The sequence below is a fragment of the Dermacentor andersoni genome, chromosome 10 (assembly GCF_023375885.2).
Source record: "Dermacentor andersoni chromosome 10, qqDerAnde1_hic_scaffold, whole genome shotgun sequence".
NCBI lineage: Eukaryota > Metazoa > Arthropoda > Arachnida > Ixodida > Ixodidae > Dermacentor > Dermacentor andersoni.
In genome coordinates, this window is record NC_092823.1 from 25,061,613 (window position 1) to 25,082,506 (window position 20,894).

Below are 20,894 nucleotides of genomic sequence, written 5' to 3' on the forward strand. Positions count from 1 at the left end.
AAGGTCGGCTCACGTTGTTAGAATACACTAAATCTGGGATTGGCCTATATTTTTCACTGAGTCAAGCCACATATTCCGTTCACGTTTCTGAAGCGTACAATACGAACCAGCTTTAGTTTCGGACTCATTCTGCAAAGTGCGCATTATTACTGCTCTATATAGGGTCCTGCAGTAATTGTTAAAGTGTTCGAAAGAAGATTTCCCGCTTACCGCTGCACTGTTCCGGCAGACAATTTGCAGCAGGGCCGCATTTTTGAGCTCACAACATACGCCATTCCACCCAGACCTCCCGCTTTCTGTAGCTGTCGGCAGGCGGCGAGACAAGTTTACGCTTGCAAGAGTTACTGTGTGCATACTGCCTACGAGAGCACAATTGCGCGCAGGTCCGCGGTCTTGCTGCTGACGCAACCTTATTAGGTAACGAAGCGACTCCTCTTGAAACCCGCCGCGGTTGCTCAGTGGCTATGGTGTTGGAGCGCTGAGCACGAGGTCGCGGGATCGAATCCCGGCCACGGCGGCCGCATTTCGATGTAGGCGAAAACAGCCGTGTACTTAGATTTAGGTGCACGTTAAAGAACCCCGGTCATCAAAACTTCCGGAGTTCCCCACTACGGCGTGCCTGATAATCAGAAATGGGTTCTGGCACGTCGTCGTCATCAGCCTGATTACACCCACTGCAGGGCAAAGGCCTCTCCCATACTCCTCCAACTACCCCGGTCATGTACTAATTGTGGCCATGTTGATCCTCCAAACTTCCTAATCTCATCTGCCCACCTAACTTTCTGTCGCCCCCTGCTACGCTTCCCTTCCCTCGGAATCCAGTCGGTAACCCTTAATGACCATCGGTTATCTTCCCTCCTCATTACATGTCCTGCCCATGCCCATTTCTTTTTCTTGATTTCAACTAAGATGTCATTAACGCGCGTTTGTTCCCTCACCCAATCTGCTCTTTTCTTATCCCTTAACGTTACACCTATCATTCTTCTTTCCATAGCTCGTTGCGTCGTCCTCAATTTAAGTAGAACCCTTTTCGTAAGCCTCCAGGTTTCTGACCCGTACGTGAGTACTGGTAAGACACAGCTGTTATACACTTTTCTCTTGAGGGATAATGGCAACCTGCTGTTCATGATCTGCGAATGCCTGCCAAACGCACCCCAGCCCATTCTTATTCTTCTGATTATTTCACTCTCATGATCTGGATCAGCAGTCACTAACTGTCCTAAGTAGATGTATTCTCTTACCACTTCCAGTGCCTCGCTACCTATCGTAAACTGCTGTTCCCTTCCAAGACTGTTAAACATTACTTTAGTTTTCTGCAGATTCATTTTTAGTCCCACCCTTCTGCTCTGCCTCTCCAGATCAGTGAGCATGCATTGCAGTTGGTCCCCTGAGTTACTAAGCAAAGCAATATCATCAGCGAAGCGCAAGTTACTAAGGTATTCTCCATTTACTCTTATCCCCAATTCTTCCCAATCCAGGTGTCTGAATACCTCCTGTAAACACGCTGTGAATAGCATTGGAGAGATCGTATCTCCCTGCCTGACGCCTTTCTTTATTGGGATTTTGTTGCTTTCTTTATGGAGGAGTACAGTGGCTGTGGAACCGCTATAGATATCTTTCAGTATTTTTACATACGGCTCGTCTACACCCTGATTCCGCAATGCCTCCATGACTGCTGAGGTTTCGACTGAATCAAACGCTTTCTCGTAATCAATGAAAGCTATATATAATGGTTGGTTATATTCCGCACATTTCTCTATCACCTGATTGATAGTGTGAATATGATCTATTGTTGAGAAGCCTTTACGGAATCCTGCCTGGTCCTTTGGTTGACGGAAGTCTAACGTGTTCCGGATTCTATTTGCAATTACCTTAGTAATACTTTGTAGGCAACAGACAGTAAGCTGATCGGTCTATAATTTTTCAAGTCTTTGGCGTCGCCTTTCTTATGCATTAGGATTATGTTAGCGTTCTTCTAAGATTCCGGTACGCTCGAGGTCTTGAGGCATTGTGTATACAGGGTGGCCAGTTTTTCTAGGACAATCTGCCCACCATCCTTCAGCAAATCTGCTGTTACCTGATCCTCCCCAGCTGCCTTCCCCCTTTGCATAGCTCCCAAGGCTTTCTTTACTTCTTCCGGCGTTACTTCTGGGATATCGAATTCCTCTAGATTATTCTCTCTTCCATTATCATCGTGGGTGCCACTCGTACTGTATAAATCTCTATAGAACTCCTCAGCCACTTGAACTATCTCATCCATATTAGTAATGATATTGCCGGCTTTGTCTCTTAACGCATACATCTGATTCTTGCCAATTCCTAGTTTCTTCTTCACTGCTTTTAGGCTTCCTCCGTTCCTGAGAGCTTGTTCAATTCTATCCATGTTATGCTTCCTTATGTCAGCTGTCTTACGCTTGTTGATTAACTTCGAAAGTTCTGCCAGTTCTATTCTAGCTGTAGGGTTAGAGGCTTTCATACATTGGCGTTTCTTGATCAGATCTTTCGTCTCCTGCGATAGCTTACTGGTATCCTGTCTAACGGAGTTACCACCGACTTCTATTGCACACTCCTTAATGATGCCCACAAGATTGTCGTTCATTGCTTCAACACTAAGGTCCTCTTCGTGACTTAAAGCCGAATACCTGTTCTGTAGCTTGATCTGGAATTCCTCTATTTTCCCTCTTAGCGCTAACTCATTGATCGGCTTCTTATGTACCAGTTTCTTCCGTTCCCTCCTCAGGTGTAGGCTAATCCGAGTTCTTACCATCCTGTGGTCACTGCAGCGCACCTTACCGAGCACGTCCACATCTTGTATGATGCCAGGGTTAGCGCAGAGTATGAAATCTATTTCATTTCTAGTCTCGCCGTTCGGGCTCCTCCATGTCCACTTTCGGCTATACCGCTTGCGGAAGAAGGTATTCATTATCCGCATATTATTCTGTTCTGCAAACTCTACTAATAACTCTCCCCTGCTATTCCTAGTGCCTATGCCATATTCCCCCACTGCCTTGTCTCCAGCATGCTTCTGGCCTACCTTGGCATTGAAATCGCCCATCAGTATAGTGTATTTGGCACGTAGTATAGTATCTGGCACGTAAGACCCCATAACTTAACTCCTCTTAAATGCAGGAGACGGCGCGGCTCAGCGGTGGAGTGTGCTTGCTCGTTCATTCCGCGTTGTCGGCGGCAAGAGCACTTACACGTGAAAGAAATAAGGGCGACTCGAAGAAAGAACGAATTTAGATAAAATTCATGCTGTAAGTTGTTCGTTGCGAGTCGCTATCGGCAGAAACATTTTTATATATATAAAAAACCTAGGTAAAGTAGTTTCTACAAATTGCTCGTTGCACGTCGTTTTTGACGCAGCGTTTTGAAAGAGAAAATAGGTAAACCACGCAAACCGCCGTTTCGGATAAAATAAGCGCTATAAGTTATCTGTGCTACTTAAGGAGAATTCCCTCAGATCGAAGAGGGTCTGGCGTTATACAGGCTGGATATGGCTCCCAATTTTTATACTTGGTAGTTCGACGGACCGCGACGAACTGTATATACTGTATTATGCTGCCCTGCTGCATCCGTAAGCTGACACTATATAAGCGCAGTGTATATTTATATATATATATATATAGTGTTTTCACTGGCTAACCAGCTGTTACACAGCGCGAGAGGAGCCATACATGTCCTAACTGTTATCACCCATTCCTTACAAAAAATATTGTTAGTGAGATTTATACTGACTCTATATTATCAGATGTCATGCTTGACGTAAGCAGGTTTGTGCATTCTCGAACGTGCCGTTACGCTGGAATAAATAACGAGTCTTATCCGAAACACTCGGCCCGCAGTAGTGATTTCGACGTGTGACGATCATTTGTCTTCCAGTGTCACTTGTATTTCTGTGCTTATATTTGACGAGAGAGAAACTTTAATATTGCGATAACACTTATATGGACACTTCAGACGGATTTTTGCCATCGCCGTGAAGTTCCGTACGGATTCCATTGGCGATAAAATCGCCGCTCCGCGCCGTATGCTGTACGTGCGGGTGAATGCGTGCGAGAGTGAGCCTGCGAACACAGCATAATATCGCGTTTGCGAGCGATGAAGGTAGGGCGAAAGCGCGCCCTCTTCTTTTATGCGCGAGACGCGGGGGTGAGGCGATGAAGAGAGTTTGAGCTTATCCGAGGGCTGCTGCTTTTGGGCAAAACCGTGCGGGCGCCGTATACTGAAAGCGACCTGCGACGTGGCCAAAGTGTGTGCCCGCACGGTCCACCCGCTCAAAGCCAACTGCGATGTTTGCAGAGTGCGTGTAGTGCCCGTAGCTTCGTACGCGCTGCGCTTTCGACGGTTCGTCCGCGTTTAAGCGAGAGCTGCACGAAGGCCGATTCGCTCACTGCTGCTGCCGCAATTCCTGACTACAGCGTTCTGACAGCACTTTCCGCTGTCATCGAGGCAGATGTGTTGATGTTTATCTGTGCGCGCGTGACACCATGCTTGTTAATTTAGTTAGTAAGCGGATGTTTACAAGTTTACATGGTCGATAAATCTACTATCCTTACTTCATATAGCTGTCTACTAATTTTCTTTCTCCAATAGGTTCTTCGCCTTTCGGGAGAAACTGCCACATTTTTTTTTGTGCTTTGAAAACACATAACGCAAGACGTGTTCTTGCTCCTTTCAATATCGGCTTCTGACGTCTCTTACGCAGCAGCCACTTAAGACGGACGACGGATACAGACCTGCCCCATGAAACTGAGAATTCTTCCCGTTTTCTTGCCGATTTGTGCAGTGAGGTTAGCAGCAGCCTGCCTGTCAATGTAGCAAGTTCGCCGCATCGAGAAGTGCTGTGTACTAATCTTGACTCTGCGCCGTAGGGCCACAATACAATGACAATTGAAACTGCACTAAACCCACCAACACTGGCGTGGTATCCGACACTGGCGTGGCAGAGGCCGCAGAGCATATAGCGAATTGAGCGGTGCTGCAGGCGGAAGTGTAAGCACAGCCGTGAAACTGGCTTAGCCTCAAAAACATGCTTTGTACGCATGTGACCACATTTGCCAAATAGGGGCGCGAGCGGTGCGTTCAATCAGACGCGCAACTCAGCTTATACAGTGACTCTAAGGCTTGCGCCGTCGCCCGGCTGCAGCTCGCATCTTTATAAGCGAAGGCAAGTTTGCACTTTTTTTCTTTAAAACAGGGAAACAAACTGTAGACAGTATTACACCGAACGACCTGAATTCTAAAATATTATCCTTTTGCAAAGTTTCAGCCAGCGCAGTGTAGCGGTAAGCGGAAAGCTCTTTTTCAAACAGGTTAAGCGAAATATACACGAGCCTGTATATAGCTCTACGGTAACTTGGTGCATTCTTTCGTTATAAGTTTTATTTTTACACCTTTTTCGTTGTTCAACGTGGGCTATAAGGCCTCAATTGCCTAATTTTAGTGAACGAGGCCAGTAAGTAGTAGCCAGTTTCCAAGATATCACGAACCCCGACTAAATCTGAAGTAGCCAAAGAATACGGTTTCTTGAAAAAAAAAAAAAAGCTATGGGGACAAGACGACAACAACGAATTCACACAGGAAAATCTGTGTGGTGACTTGAATGGCAGTGGCTTTCTAATTGATACTGATGCTGCTTGCATAAATAGAAAAACATTCGCAACAGGATGGGCCATATATATGTCTGCTGCAACAAAAACGCTGAGACAACTCAGCAAACCCTAGTGTAATGCGGGGTATTCACCGAGCGAGACCTGTATAGGTAACATGCACATGCCAGAATCTACGTGACTTAAACTGGGTGGAAATATTAGCCAGTCAGGCACTCCAGATAAGCAAGAGACGTGTAGAGAATTGATTTGGGGGACCGAATCCGTTACATGCAAGGGTAACTGTGCAAAGTACAGATAGAGGCTTACGGAATAGGCAAAATACAAGAGAGACGGGCAAGACGTTGCACTGAGAAGCATGTATCGATCACCTGGCTAACTTAAGTGGTCTAGGCGGCTATTTGCCGCCCCCTCGGTTGGAAGGGGATTCCAGTAAATTATTCTGATATAACGATAGCAATTATATCGACACTGCATGCGCATTGCTGCCACCGTCGTTGCCGTCGGCATGATGTTCTGCATTAAGTGCACGGTTGATAACACCTCAGCCGCGCGCCCTACGCTGTATGTGCGAGTTAGAGCATTGGAGGTGAGCCGACGATCGAGGCTCAATCTCGCCCGCGCAAGAGGGAAGAAAAGTGGGGAACAAGCCGCCCTTCATCGGATTTCACAGTATTGACACTTTGTTCTATGCCGTCACTATTACGTGACAATATGAATAAAGGAATAAGCAAACATCACACGATCATCACAGATGTTCAGATGCTACTTTTCGCGCACAATGAATATAAGGTATTCTTTGAAGAGGTCTTAAACAGAAGAAGAACAAAAAATAAGCGTTTAAGAACTTTAATATACTGCTGTTTCCCTTCATGTCATTTCAATGAAAATAAATATTATTAAACAATAACGCGAATGGAACAAGAGCTTCTCTGCGTATAGTGAGAACAACCAATCTGTAAAAATGAAATGGAAGTTTATATATGGCACTTGCGCTCTATTTTAAAGCAAGCTATTTGCATATGCACAAGCAGTTACCGCATTTATAGATACTACCCCGCTGCTTGGGCATCAGGTTCGGCACACATTAATCTTGATGCACCACAACGAATATAGATTGCGAATATTTTTAATATTCCCTTTTTTGTTTCTTTTATTGGTCTCAAGGTTTCAGTAAACGAAATATGGCCCTCCCTGTGAAGAAGCAAAACTTGTGTTCTCTTCAAGAATACTGGCCGAAAAAATTTACAAGCGGCGTGACATTCGGGCCGAAGTGTACGGTAGTGTGGTCCTGTACCTTAGACGCGGCGCATGGAATGTGTATCCAAATTCGTTATTTTTACCATTCAGGTGCAGCTTAGTCATTTAGAAATATTGCCCCAAAGTGATCAAAGTGTAAAGGTTGGGCCGCTAGACGTACTTTCTTTAACCAGTATTTTGAGGGTCACCTCAAAGTCTTCAGTGGAAATCCCACTTAGGCTACCTACTATCCGACAAACCTCTAGGCAACGGGCATGCCACCAGCGCCAAGTTTTATCGCTGGATGGATACTATGACATTCCGGCGAAACATGTTCAACGGTGGGTGCTTCATTCTCTCGCGCTATGTACGCAGCAGCGGATAGCGCCGTTTCTCTATTTTCTTGCCATTCCCTGTGGTAGACTAATCTTATATCACTTGCACCTCCTCGCACAAGCGGCTTGTGTTCCACGGCCACGTTCTGTAGCAGCATATTTATTATCAACCACCCGCAGCCCACGTGCCAGGAAAACGACTATCTGTTTCTAAATATATGTTTTGTGGTTCTTGCGCCGTATAGCCAGCATTGTGGCTTGGGCTTCACGGACATCAGACGCTATCCTCGGTAGACGGTGAGTACAAGACGCCGGAGCGACGGCGGCTCTGTCTCTCGGTCGGGAAAGTGCGGCAAAGACGTTCTGTTGCGGCACAGTGGCTGCTAAAGTTTAGGTCAGTCTTGTTTGCGCAGTATATGGTGAAACAGGAAATTACTGTGTGCATTGCTGTCGGTTGCCCTTGCCGTTTTCACTAGAGCAGTAGTGTAACTGGTTTCTATTTTTACCCCATGAAACATGAAAAAGAATTATGCCCTTACTGTCGCCAATATTATTTGTGCTGTAGGGCTCAAGTTGTATTATTCTTGGCGAATTTTCCTTTGCCTGCTCTTCTGGGCTTGTGGTGACTGTTGGTTGCTCTATGATGCTTGCCGATGAAGCAGCGCGAGTAAGCGCCAGCTCCTTTCTCAACAAAAGTATTATTTCCTGCATAACGGTTTCACTAATTTATTTCAGCTCTGCTGCTGTAGCTGTTCGGTATGTGACCACTTGGTCATTCCTCCGGAATGGTTACGTTCCACTGTGGTGTATAGATCATTATCTTCGTCGTCGTCGTAGTGATCATTATCATCATCACCATCAAATAATTATGTCGGCTCAGGAAAGGTCTCTCCTACGATCTCCAATGGCCCCTGTCTTGCGCCAGGTCCTTCCAACTTGCGCCTACAGATTTTCTCATTTCATCAGCACCCCCCCCCCCCCCCCCCACTTATTTTGCTGCTGTCCTGACTACGCTTCTCTTCCATTTGCATCTGTTCTGTCACTCTAATGGGTCATCAGTTATCTGGTCTACGCACTACAGTGCGTCCCCAGCTCCATTTTTTTCTCTTATTGTCTTAAGGAATATCGGCTATCCCCATTCGCTCTCTGATCCCCACCCGTCTATTTCTGTCTTCTAACGTTACGCATATAATGTTTTTCGCTCTATTGATGTGTGCGGGTCCTTAACTTGTTTTCAAACTTCTTTGTTAACGTCCAAGTTTATGTCCCTATGTTAGCACCGACAGCACACAATGATTGTACACTTTCTTTTTTAGCGACAGTGGTAACCTCCCAGTCAGCATTTGCTAATGCCTGCCACAGGCACGCCAACCCTGCTTTATTTTCGTATAATATTCTTCTGTAAGCGTAATTTTTAGCTGCGTAGCCATAGTGTATCTACATTCTCTACAATAGACATGTACGTGCGAAACTGAAACTGCACTTGTGTCTTTACATGGCGAATTATTTACAAATTGCGATCTGCTAGCGCAGTGTAGTGGTAATGTACTCGGCTTGGCATCAATAGGTCAGACGATCAAATAGGGTGGTGGATTATGTTTCTTAATTTTATTGCTTTAAAACGCTCTTTCTTGCTTATTCAAAAAGATATATGCGGCAGTCAGGCGCCACGCATTTCCCGCTCCAGAGCTGGTTTTCGCTCCAGTACCTTGTGCCTTCCAGTATGTCGCCCCTGCTACGTGCCCCGCTATCCATCGCGCGACACTGTGGCCCTAATCTGGCGTGACATAGGATACTGGGTTTTGCAATAGAGCCAACACGACCTAACACATCCACCAAAACATCTCAGGTTTGTCTAGTGAGCGTGCAGGTGAGGAGTAGACCAGTGAATATTCCAGCAGGGTGGAACAGAGTTTTGTGTTAGTAATGCACTTAAAGATAGAACAGTGCGCAATGATAGCGTTAATCCTGCGTTTACCTTCAAATTTTCAGTTTACAATTGCTGCACTGCTGAAAAGGAGAAGGGCCACGTATTTTCATACCCCAAAGACACATTTCGCCCACATTATGCCTGCAAACTTTCCATAAACTTCGGCACTCGTTCAAGGACGACTATAGTACAGGGCAAGATTTTAGACACATTGTTAACCAAGCAATGGCAAATTCATGACGTTTATACAGGACAAATACTATCTTTCTGCCCCTTGGTCTACCGGAAAGCTCCATCCAGTATTAATTTCTTTGCAAAGCGTAATTAACGAAAATGATGTGTTAATATTCGGGTGCACGAGCATAGCCGGTTCTATATGTACGCCTTTCTCTTTTTGGGTTTCCCAATTATTCAATTGTTGAGTTCTAACCCTCACCATACCCACTCACCATACCGTACCCGCCCTAGTGAAACATTGGATGTGGTATCGGGCTGCAAGCGCGAGCGCACTGGGTTGAATCTTGGCTGCGGCTGCCACATTTCGATGCCGGTGAAATGCAAAAGCGTCTGTATACTATACAACGGGTGCACGTTTAGAAACCCCACGTGGTCAGAATTATTACGGATTCCCTCACTACGGCGTGCCTCATAATCAAGTCGGGGTTATAGCTAGTAAAGCCCCGGAATTTGTGGTTTACGTTATTCAATTTATTATTCAGTATTAATTATGAAGTTATGACAGTTATATAGGGTAATTTCATTTACAGATACGAAAGTGGGGGTCAGAAACAGAACATGCTTAGAGAAAATGCAGAAACCACGAAGTTAAAGCCCATTCTAATTGTCATAAACAATGGAGAAATTTGCTTTTAGGAGAGAACAATACGAAGCATTTGTGCCTCCGCGCAATTAACCGCGCATATGACTTGAGACAGCACTGACCTCCACCGCTGCGTTATGCTTACATAGCCTGTAGCCAATTTTGGCCGCCTTTCTGTAGCTTTTGAACAATAAAGCGCCCGCGAGAAATCATTTTTTGACGCAAACATTGTTTTAAGCTAAGAAGTAGGTAGAATTTTGCTAATAGATGTGCTACATCGGTAGAAAATATGGTCGCTCGCTAAATAAAATATTTGTCGCTAAACCAACCGACAAGTCGCTAAATCTAGCGAAAAAAGTGTTGAAATAGAAACAATGCGCTTCAGTGAAGCTTCGCGTTACCTGGACTGCGCCATGCACGTTGGGTCTGCATAATGTTTTTTACGTGCTTGGAACAGTAACTACACCGATGTTTTTTTTTTTTTGAACTTCTCTGTTGATAGGCATTCTCTCTCTTTATTATTTTAAATAGCTATGCTCATTGTTCTGTGGAACTATAACTACTATTTTTTAATAGTCAATAAATTTGAAAATGAGCGGTGCACTTTCCGATTCTTGCGCGTTCAGCGCATTGGAAAAGTTCCCGCTCGCGTTTGTGTGCTACTGTAGAGCAGGGCTCTTATAAGCCTAGTGGCATTGCTGGTTCAACGTTTAGCGCCCGTTCTTAAAGTCCAGCTTTCGTTGCCTCTTCAGCTTTTCAGCGTTTGCTGTACTGCACGAGGCTTGTGTCTAGAAGGTTTGTGGGAAGAGATCGGGAGATTCGAAAGTCGACGTGAGAAAGCAAGCATCATTTAGTTTACTTGTATAAAGAAAAAAAGAAAAGTGTCGTTCGTGGCCAGATCCGAACCAGCGCATTTGCCGGATGCTCTACACATTAGGACACCGACATTTGGATCAAAGCTTCCTTTGCCTATCCTCCCGGGTTTGAGGTGGTTGCCGTCTGCTTGACCGGTGAGTATCTCGGCGGATACGTTTGCGCCCATACATATATGCACGCAGCATGAAATGCATCAGAGGCACCACAACAAGTTTAGTACGTGGCTTAACAGGAACAGTTAATATCTTTTAAAACAGAACAAACCGAGAAACAGAATTCTTTATGTGATATCAAACGTGATATCCTAGAGGGCGATACAGTTAACATGCGGTTCAAGTAGTCTGCTCCTACATTGCCCGACCATTTGATGTATTTGACGTTAAAACAGTAACCTTGTATCAACAAGCTCTATCATAGAACCCCGATAATTACATGTGTGGTTGGCTGTAAGTACTGCAGTGGCTGATGGCCGAACTGATTAATTAATGTTTTGCTTCACAGTTGAACGTAAAACTTTTTAACAGCTCACACCGGAGCCAAACATTCATGCTCTACTGCAGAATAACGTGTTTCTCTAGGCAGTACGTTGCGACTAGCATAAGCAACGGGATGCAAAACGTACTCAGTGCCGGACTGCAGGAGGAAAGCACCTATACTTATGTTTGAAGCATGCGTGCGAAACACGAATGGCTTATTGATGTCAGGTGCTTGAAGTATCACACTAGCGGCGAGCTTGTCCTTGAGCACATTAAATGCTCTTCCTGCGTCGGTCCCCAACATACTACATGGCTTTGAGGTTTCTTTGTTAGGTCAGTAACGGGCTCGGTAATTTCGGCGTAGTTTGGTGTAAATTTCCTAACGTAGCCGGTTCAACCAAGAAAGGATTGTACAGCTTCCTTAGTATTTGGAAAGATTGGATGCGCTTTGTAGACGATCACAAGGAAGAAGACGGCACATGCGCCTGTCCCGCAAAGACGGGACATGCGCCTGTCTCGTCTTCTTCCTTGTGATCGTCTACATAGCGCATCCAATCTTTCCAAATACAATGAACCAACTTTACCCAACAACGCATTCTGCTAAGCTTTCTTAGTAGTTGGGTGCTTGGCGGCTGGAATATTGTGCAACATTCTTAGCATTGGTTTTACTTTCCCCTCTCCAATGCAATCTCCGAGGAATGTAATAGTACGATGGCCGATCTCACACTTGCTCGGTCTCATTGTGAGGTTTACACACCTGGTTCTCTCGAAAGCAAGTCGCAAGGCCACCATGTGTTCTTGCCAGGTTGTGGTAGCGATTACGACGCCGTCAAAATAGCGATGCAAGTTCAGTAGGTATGCATTTTTTCCTCGAGCTGCCAAGGACTGGAACGACCTACCCTTCAATGTCGCTGCCATCACCCCATGTCATGCACAATTTATAGAAACTGTTCAAATTTGTATTTCAATGTAACACCTGCCTGTTCTTGTATCCACATGTAACGACCCCTTATCTAATACCCCGAATGGGGTCTTTAAGGTAATAAAATGAAATAAAATGAGGACTGTCCTCACATGGCGTGCAAACACCGCTGAGGCCGTCTTAATCCCAAAATGCATATACGTGAAGCGGCAGAGCACCGGCAAGCTTGAATATGCCTTCTTACGCGGCTGTCTGAGGCCCTGGGGACTTTCCAGTGGCCCTATGTGAAATCAAATTTCGAGAAGAATTTCTGCTTTCCTCCAGGACAAGGACAATATCAGTTCTCGGAATTGGCTCACTGTGAAAGCAAAAACAGCAATAATAAAAAAAAAATGTGCGGCGGAATGGTTATAGTAGGCTCGTAGAGCAACACCATATACTGCAAGAACAGGGTTTACAAAAATGATAACACATGGTTAATACAGAAAAAGAGGGAAAAACGCATGACGAGATGGTTGTAACAGGCTTGTACAACAACGCTATATACAACAAAATAACATTTGTAGAAAAGATTACACGTGGTTTGAAAAACGAGAAAAGAAAAAAGATGAAAAACCATGACAGAAGACAGATTTTTGCTGTAAGGTGAATGTACCCATCACGAATCATCAGTACACATGTCGAACGCGGTAAAAATGCATCACACGACGGGGTGACTGTAACAGCAGGTTCGTGGAGCAAATAATGTAACAAAGTCAGGGTTTACAAAAGAGCTTACAAAAAGGTGTGTGCAGAAGATTTCACAAAAATGTGGCAACAATAGTTCATGAGCATCCCTTGTCTTAGATTAAATACAATAAAATGAGACATCGGAAACCAGCAAATTGTTTGGGGCGAAGCGCGCGCATGTGTGTCTGCGTGCGAACAGCTATTCTGGTGATGTGGCATAACGGATGCGATAAAAAAGGAGCTGTTTTTTTTTTCTCGTTTGACATGTACTGTTGATTCGTGATGAGTGGAAACTCCTTCCATCAAGGCAGTGTCTTGACAGTGCGTAAATGCATAGGGGAGCCCTTATCCCCATTTACTTATTTAACCACAACGCCTTGCCACATCATGTAGTCCCTGACGAAGGCCGGATCCCGGCCGAAACGTACGAAACGAGGAAATTATTTCTTTTCGCATGTGCTTCTTGAATCTACAAGTGCCTATATATATATGCTTCTGGGCACCTCGGATTCTACCGCACGCTATAGAGGATACAGGAAAGGTATTACTGGCCACGCCTGACCGCCGACGTCACCCGTTACGCCAAAACATGCCGAGACTGTCAGCGACGCAATAGACCACCGACAAGGCGAGCCGGATTACTGCAGCGAATCGAGCCTCGTTGCTGACCATTTCAGTAGATCGAGATGAATTTGTTGGGAACCTTTCCAACGTCAACATCCAAAAATAAGTGGATCGTCGTGGCAACGGAGTACCTCACCCTATTCACTGAAACGAAAGCTTTGCCGAAAGGTAGCGCAGCCGAAGTGGCGAAATTATTCGTCGAGTACATCCTGCTGCGACATGGTACCCCAGAAGTCCTGATCACCGACGGAGGAACAGCCTTTGCAGCACAACTCACCCACGTCACCGTGCAATACAGCCAGACAAGCCACAGGACAACTGCGTATTACACGCAGACTTACGGAGGTCTTACGGAGCGCCTGAACAAGAAAGACCCTTGCCGATGTGCAAGCAATGTACGTCGACGTCGAACACAAGGCATCGGATGCGGTCCTGACTGACGAAACCTTCGCTTATAACACGGCAATGCATGAAAGAACTCAAATGACGCCGTTCAAACTGGTTGACGGAAGAAACCCGACGACGAATTTCAACGCCATGCTGCCGTACGTTACCGACGAAGAGAATCTTGATGTCGTCGCCTATCTCCAGCACGCCGGAGAAGCCCGACAGCTCACCCGCCTGCGCATCAAGAATCAGCAGGGGACCGACAGCCAGCACTACAATCTTTGCGGACGATGCGCGAAATACGAGCCTGGTGACTGCGTTTGGCTTTGGATGCCGATATGCCGACGAGGACTTAGCGAGAACCTTTTACGCCTCCGTTTCGGACTATACAAGATTGGTGCACTCGACTATGAGGTCGTGCCAGACGGCATTTCGTTTTCACGGCGGCGCTGCTCTCGACCTGAAATTATCACTGTTGTGCAAATTGAGCCGTTCTATCAGCGCTAACGAACTTTGGAACATTGCATAGCTGAACTTTGCACTTTCTTTCTTTTTTGTAGTGTATTATTTAGACTTTGTCTCTTTGTGGTTCTGTTTAATAAGTTTCCTTTTATTTTTCTCTCTTCTGTTGTGTCTACTGCATCCAGACGACAATTTTTGAGAGGGGGGCATTGACACGTCTAATTGCTTATCTTTTTCGGGTGGCCGCTGTTCACCGTCTAACAAATGTTATGGATAAGCGCGGGACGCGCCCGCATTTATCGGAAGTTATTCGAATGTTACCGAAGGTTTTACATGCTGTCTCTTGTCACCGAAGCTTGTATATTATGATTGCACGTACAACGCGAATTGTGTAGAACTTTCTGGAAGACACGCGGGCACCAGCGTTTATTCTGGAACCTTCGATGCCCCATGCAAAAAACCGATGCGCTTTACCGGCACATCAGATTTCGACGATCGCCGACAGTATTAGCCGCTATCGCAGTACTTCGTGTACAACTAGCTTTTGTGGGCACAAGTTCTCCCGTTAAAAGATAGTTTGGTCATGCACACATTGGTCATTGTATTATTCACCGTCACTTCTACGTGACAATATTGTATGATGTCTGATACAGAATTTTGTATGACTTGTTCATTTTAACTGATACACCATTGTGACGCGGAGGATTTGATTACTTAAACAGACCGCCATTTTAACTTAACGAAATCCATAGCCTCACCAGGACTCCAAGCACTTTGAAAACTCTAGGCCAAGCATAAATGTTTATGCATGCTGGCGTATGAAATCGCGGTTCAATAAGTCATCTTTTGGTCTGTCCTCGTGTAAGTTCCACAATGAAGTCTGTCGGATAGCAAGAGTCATTATTATGCAATAAAGTAATCCCCAAATCACCCCGTACAATGTTTAAGCGTGTGGAGTATACGTGTTTGAAGCACTGTTCAGAATTAAATGGAAATATGTGGAGAAACAGTGTTCCAGGTAATCAGGATAAGTTTACTACAACACATTTCTACGTAACGATTACGTTTTCTCAAGCATGCGCATAAAACACATAAAAATGTAAATGAAAAACCTCAACGGCGTGGGGTATAATTCGATATGCTTCGTCTTCTTTTATTGGTTTTTCTGGCTATGCTAGTTTAATTTAGGTAGAGAAAGGAAACGTTTCCATTGAATATCTGGAAACTAAATGAATGACATAACAGTAGAGTATAATATAGTACAACTTTTGTTGGCGCCAGATGTACAGCACACCAGGAATATCTGAACAGCGAAACTACGCCTATATACATTCAAAGCAGCGCATAAGTAGTCCATAACAAGCACACATGTATGCCTTTCTTCCGTCTTTCTGTTAAAGTGTGCACTTGTTAAAGCCTGCGATAGTGCACTACATGGCGTAGCGAAGTCGGATGAAATATTTTTAAACATATCTTTTCATTTGGACGAATAGCATTACGCAAATAAAACGGCGCGTGGTACAAAACAGATAAAAACAGTAGGTCAAAGAACATCACCAAAAGTATAGTACTTTCTGTCTTTATCAGTGAGAATCGATAATCACTGAAAAAAATTGGAACGCTGAAAAAATTGGTAACCACACTCATGCATGAGCTGCACGAAAAGTGATTGTCATCATTGCAGAAACCGACAGGTCTCATGGGCGTTGGTTTAATGGGGCATTAAACTGGTAGATTAAATCTGGTAGCAAGAGGCCTTACAAGTCACCAACAGTTGCGAAAATTGGCGGATCAGGAATAGGTGTTAAGTGGAGCTTTCGGTGATGCTTGCGGAAATGGCAAATTATGTGCAAACGTGACCCTTACGACCGAAATGCTAGCAAAAGATTATGCATGTGTAGTGTTACATTATCCATGAAGATTTTATGACCAAAGAGCTGTTTAATGTTGAAGTCTGCGTTACACAGTCAAGCAAGTTCAATAAGGTAAACGTAATAACGCAAATGTTCAGATACCGACGAGCCGTGTATTTACAGGGGACATAAATGCACAATAGAAAGAGAGAGAAAGAAAATGCAAGGAGGCTAACCAGCGGCGACGTGCTGTTTTGCTACCCGGCACTGGGGTGGCGTATGCTGGTAACTCCTTCTGTGCTTCTCGGTTGTCGGCTAATTTATTGTTTGCCTCTTGTGAAGAGTAGTGGTTATTGAAGGCCATGAAATACCAACGCTAAAATGATGGTGGAACGAATACAATGAAGGTTTCATGGCATGAAAATAGCAGACGACGGCCACCGAGAGAACGCAGCTGCTTGACAATGACGGTATGCTGACGACTAGAAAATTACGAAGGTAAAACGAACTCGCGCGAAGAAGCAACGACGACAAAGGAGGGACGAGGCGATGGAATGGTGACTGTCGCTGAAATGAAGCGAGACACCAGCGTTCGATGCTAATGATATCAAATATATATTTCATTTATTGCTTTTATTGTCTACTTCATTCAGTGTCCAGAGTCTTTCTTGTTTCACTTCTTAACCGCTCCCATGAGCCTCAATAACTTCCGGGTCACGAAAAGTTTTTCTTCTCATCAGCGGAAGCAACATACAAGGGTGTCAAGATGTTGCTCAGGTTGGCGAAAGAGTTTTCCTTTGGTTTACAAAAGAGGGTAGTGGACATCTTCCCCTCTGCCCCCGGGTATACTTCCAGCCAGCATTCAGAAGGACCTAGGAGTGGTTGCACAGGTTAAACTGATATCCCATCGTTCAACTGTCCTTGCTTGCTCTCTTGTGTTGCTTTGCTCTCTATGTACTTTTAGGTATTTTCTGTTCCACCTTTTCTACCGATCCTTTCTCAATCTTTGTGTGTTTCTCCACAGTACTTATTTCCTCACTTTCTTTTCAAATTCGGTACTATTTTGCAGCCTATGTTTTTCACCTATTATATCAGCTGATACTCTAGGCAAATGCGAATGCCCGTTCACTGTACACATCGGTCAACGCTCTATTAATAAGGATTGTATAAACTTCCGTTCTGATTGTTTGCATTCCTTATTTGACAACAGTCTCTACCAATAATTTTACTCATTGCTGATTTCATTCTTGTTACTGTTATTTCGTAGAAGCCTCCCGACCAAGGTTCTCGTTCGATGATATACATCAATTTGATTTGATTTCCGTGGCGTTCTCTTGGAGAGTTCTTCCTCTAGTCCCCCCCCCCCATGGGCACCATTTTAATCACGCAACATTTTCAGAGAAATACTATGACGTAATAAGCACATGGTACATACAGTATACAAGCTAAATGCATCCAAATATATGTAGATAAATGTATCAAAAATACAAACGATACTGTCTGCTAGTGACAAAGTCTCTCGTAAAAACAGTCAACATAATGTCGACATAAGCATAAAGAACATAAACAAAACAGCCAACATAACGTAATTCACAAATAGATGCATATATACAGCGACAATGAAATGAAAGGAACAATAAAAGCGTTAATAACGTCCAACAATGCCGCTGTCTTGAAGAGAAGTCTTTAGTGCTCTTAAAGCGCTCTTCTGCAAAGACGTTGTTGGCCAAGGACCCAAAAGTTCTTTTAAACTGAAAGTTCTGCGGTCTAATTTATTTAGGGTTGATTTAAGTCGGCATCTTGGTGTGTCGTGACGTGGGCAATCTAGAAGGAAGCACTGTATATCTTCGTCTACAAATCCACAATCACATTGGGCGGTTTCCGCACGGCCAATTCTGTGTAAGAAATCCTTTGTGTAGGCAGTGCCTAGCGTTAATCGATGAATAAGGGTTTCTATAGTTCTGTCTAATGATAATGAAAATTTGAATTCAATGAACGGACCAACATGGTATAAGTCCGAGCTCTTGGAATTCTGGACAAACCAAATGTTTCTGCACATCTTGAAAGACGTTGTCCTTATAATGCAACGTAACTCATTCTTTCATATTGGGAGCGGAACCACGTCATCTTTCAGGTGTGCTTGTCGTGCTGCTTCATCGGCTGCTGTGTTGCCAGGAATGTTACAATGTCCCGGTATCCACTAAAATGCTATTACATGTTTCGCTGCGCTTACCTTTGTGAGGTTTTTAAGTGTCTCGTATATTATACTATCACTCAATGTTTTCCCTTTTGTGCTGCAGAGTGATGTTAGAGCCGCCTGTGAATCGCTGAAAATTCCCCATTTTTGCGCATCTCCTACTGACAATATAAATTTTATCGCACATAGCATTGCGAACAGTTCAGCCGTTGTGGATGAAGTCGCACGAGATGGTTCTTGTTTGTTGAGGTGCGGTTTAATTAATGATGAAGTTGAAGAGGTTGATGTGCTGGAGCCATCGGTATAGACGTGTGTGTATCCTGAATACCGCATGTATATCTTGTAAAGTGCTAGCTGCTGATCACATACTGCCAAGAAATGAATTTTGGAACTCAGATGTCGAATATCCTCCATAGCTGCTTACACTTCCAAAAATCGAATTGTCAGTAGACGGGATATTCAGAAAAAGAGACATATTCATTCTTTTTGTTTTATTGCTTGCACTGCGCGTATCTTCTGTACCCTCAGTCTTCTTTTTTGTCTTCATGCCCGCTCCCATGCGTTTCAAACACGACATTTGAATGGCGCCCGTGAAAAGATGATGACTGGGTGAGAGACGACGACAGATTTACGACGCCGAAGCGACGACGGTAGAACCTCCACTACACAACGACCACAGCTACATGGCGATTACGCTAAGCCGACGCTGCATGATTACAAAGGTGTCACCATGGAATGTCACGAATGACGGGAAGAATGCTGCCATTAATGGCAATAATAAAGGATTAAAAAGTGGGATGACCGCAATCTAATGGCCACTACTGATTGACAACGTCAGAGTAACTACCACTATATAACCACAATCACTATATAACCAGGACGGGAGGGACGAGTGCATAGTGAAGAACGCGGAACGGTGATGATGCAACCACGAAGGCTGGACGACCCCGGCATGACCACGACGCAATGTTGACAGCAGCATGACATTAAGGCATTCCGACGACTTCACGATGATGCGAAGTCGACAGAATTATAATGGCGTGACAAGGACGAGCTGACGAAGATTGCAAGTGAACAAAATGCGACAAAGAAAAGATAACGTTAGAATGATGACAATTGAGTGATGACATCCGGTATCTAGCATCCACTATACCTGGACCGACGTTGGTTCTATACAAGACAAGTCGAAAGTTACCTATCAAGAAAGTTCTCAGGCAAGGGGACACATTCTCTCCAATGCTGTTCACTGCATGCTTAGAAGTATTCAAGTTTAGGAGTGACGATCAACGGCGAATATCTCAGCAACGCTAGGCTTGCGGATGACATTGTCTCATTCTGAAACACTGATGACAAATTACAACAAATGATTGATGACCTTAGTCGGCAAAGTGTAAGATTGGGTTTGAAGAATAATATGCGGAAGACAGACAATGTTCAATAGCCTGGCAAGGGAACAAGAATGCAGGATCGCCAGTGAGCCTTTTGAGTCTTTAGAGGAGTACGATTATCTAGGTGAACTACCCACAGTGGACCCTGATGAACAGAAGGAAACTTACAGAAGAATAAAAATGGATTGGAGTGCATACGGCAGGCGCTACGAAATCCTAATTACGAGCTTGCCACTGTCTCGATAAAGAAAAGTGTACAATCAGTGAGTTCTACCAATGCTGACATATGCGGCAGAGAGCTGGAGGATTACAATGAAACTCCCGAACAAGTTAAGGACCATGCAAACGACCATCGAACGGAAAATGTTAGGGGAGACGTTCAGACAGGAAGAGAGCGGTGTGGATCAGATAGTAAATGGGGTTGCCGATATTCTAGTTGACATTCAAAGAAAAAAATAGAGCTCGGCTGGCCATGTAAAGCAGAGGGTAGACAACCGGCGGGCATAAGAGGTGCACAATGGGCACTAAGGGAAGGGAAGTGCAGTCGATGACGTCAAAAAACTAGGTGATGTGATGAAGTCAAGAAATTTGCAGGTGCAAGCTGGAATCAGCTAGCGCAAAACACGGGTAATTGGAGATCGCAGGGAGAATGGTTTCCGTTAGGCATTGAACCTAAATATGGCTGCTGCTGCTGATGATGATGATCATGATACATGGAAGAATAAGGAACGATGTCCACAAAGAGAACGAGAGAAGCTTTATTCTAATGTTGCGCTTAGTCCGTAGCTTTTGCTTTCTGATTGGCATTGCCTACCAAGAAGGCAACGACGTGAGAACAAAAGTTTGTTTGTCTGAAATCACGTCAATACTTGCGCATGTGCAGTGATACGAGACGCGCACATGCCAGCTCGCCCTCTGCCGCTATCTCTGCCAACATTTCTTTGGGACGAGTGAGGGGTAGTGGCCAGACTGCCTCAGCTTCAGTATCGCTTCTTTTTACTTATATCAGAAGCGTCCTTAACAGGTGCAACTCACATCAGCAAT

At 44.6% G+C, this 20,894-nt stretch overlaps 1 protein-coding gene across 5 annotated transcripts in view; it reads left to right on the top strand.

The window, feature by feature from the left end:
* LOC126519156 (acetylcholinesterase-like) overlaps positions 1 to 20,894 on the top strand; it is a 105,103-nt gene that overhangs the window by 50,364 nt on the left and 33,845 nt on the right. The window contains exon 1 of one of the 5 annotated variants that reach the window (XM_050168764.2): positions 7,439 to 7,483. The exons of 3 other annotated variants lie outside the window; for them this stretch is intronic. The gene's annotated coding sequence lies outside the window, so the exon portion shown is untranslated. Of the gene's footprint in view, positions 1 to 7,438; positions 7,484 to 7,516; positions 7,581 to 20,894 lie in introns of those variants that run through there. One more of the 5 variants, XM_055065146.1, reaches the window with a different exon arrangement.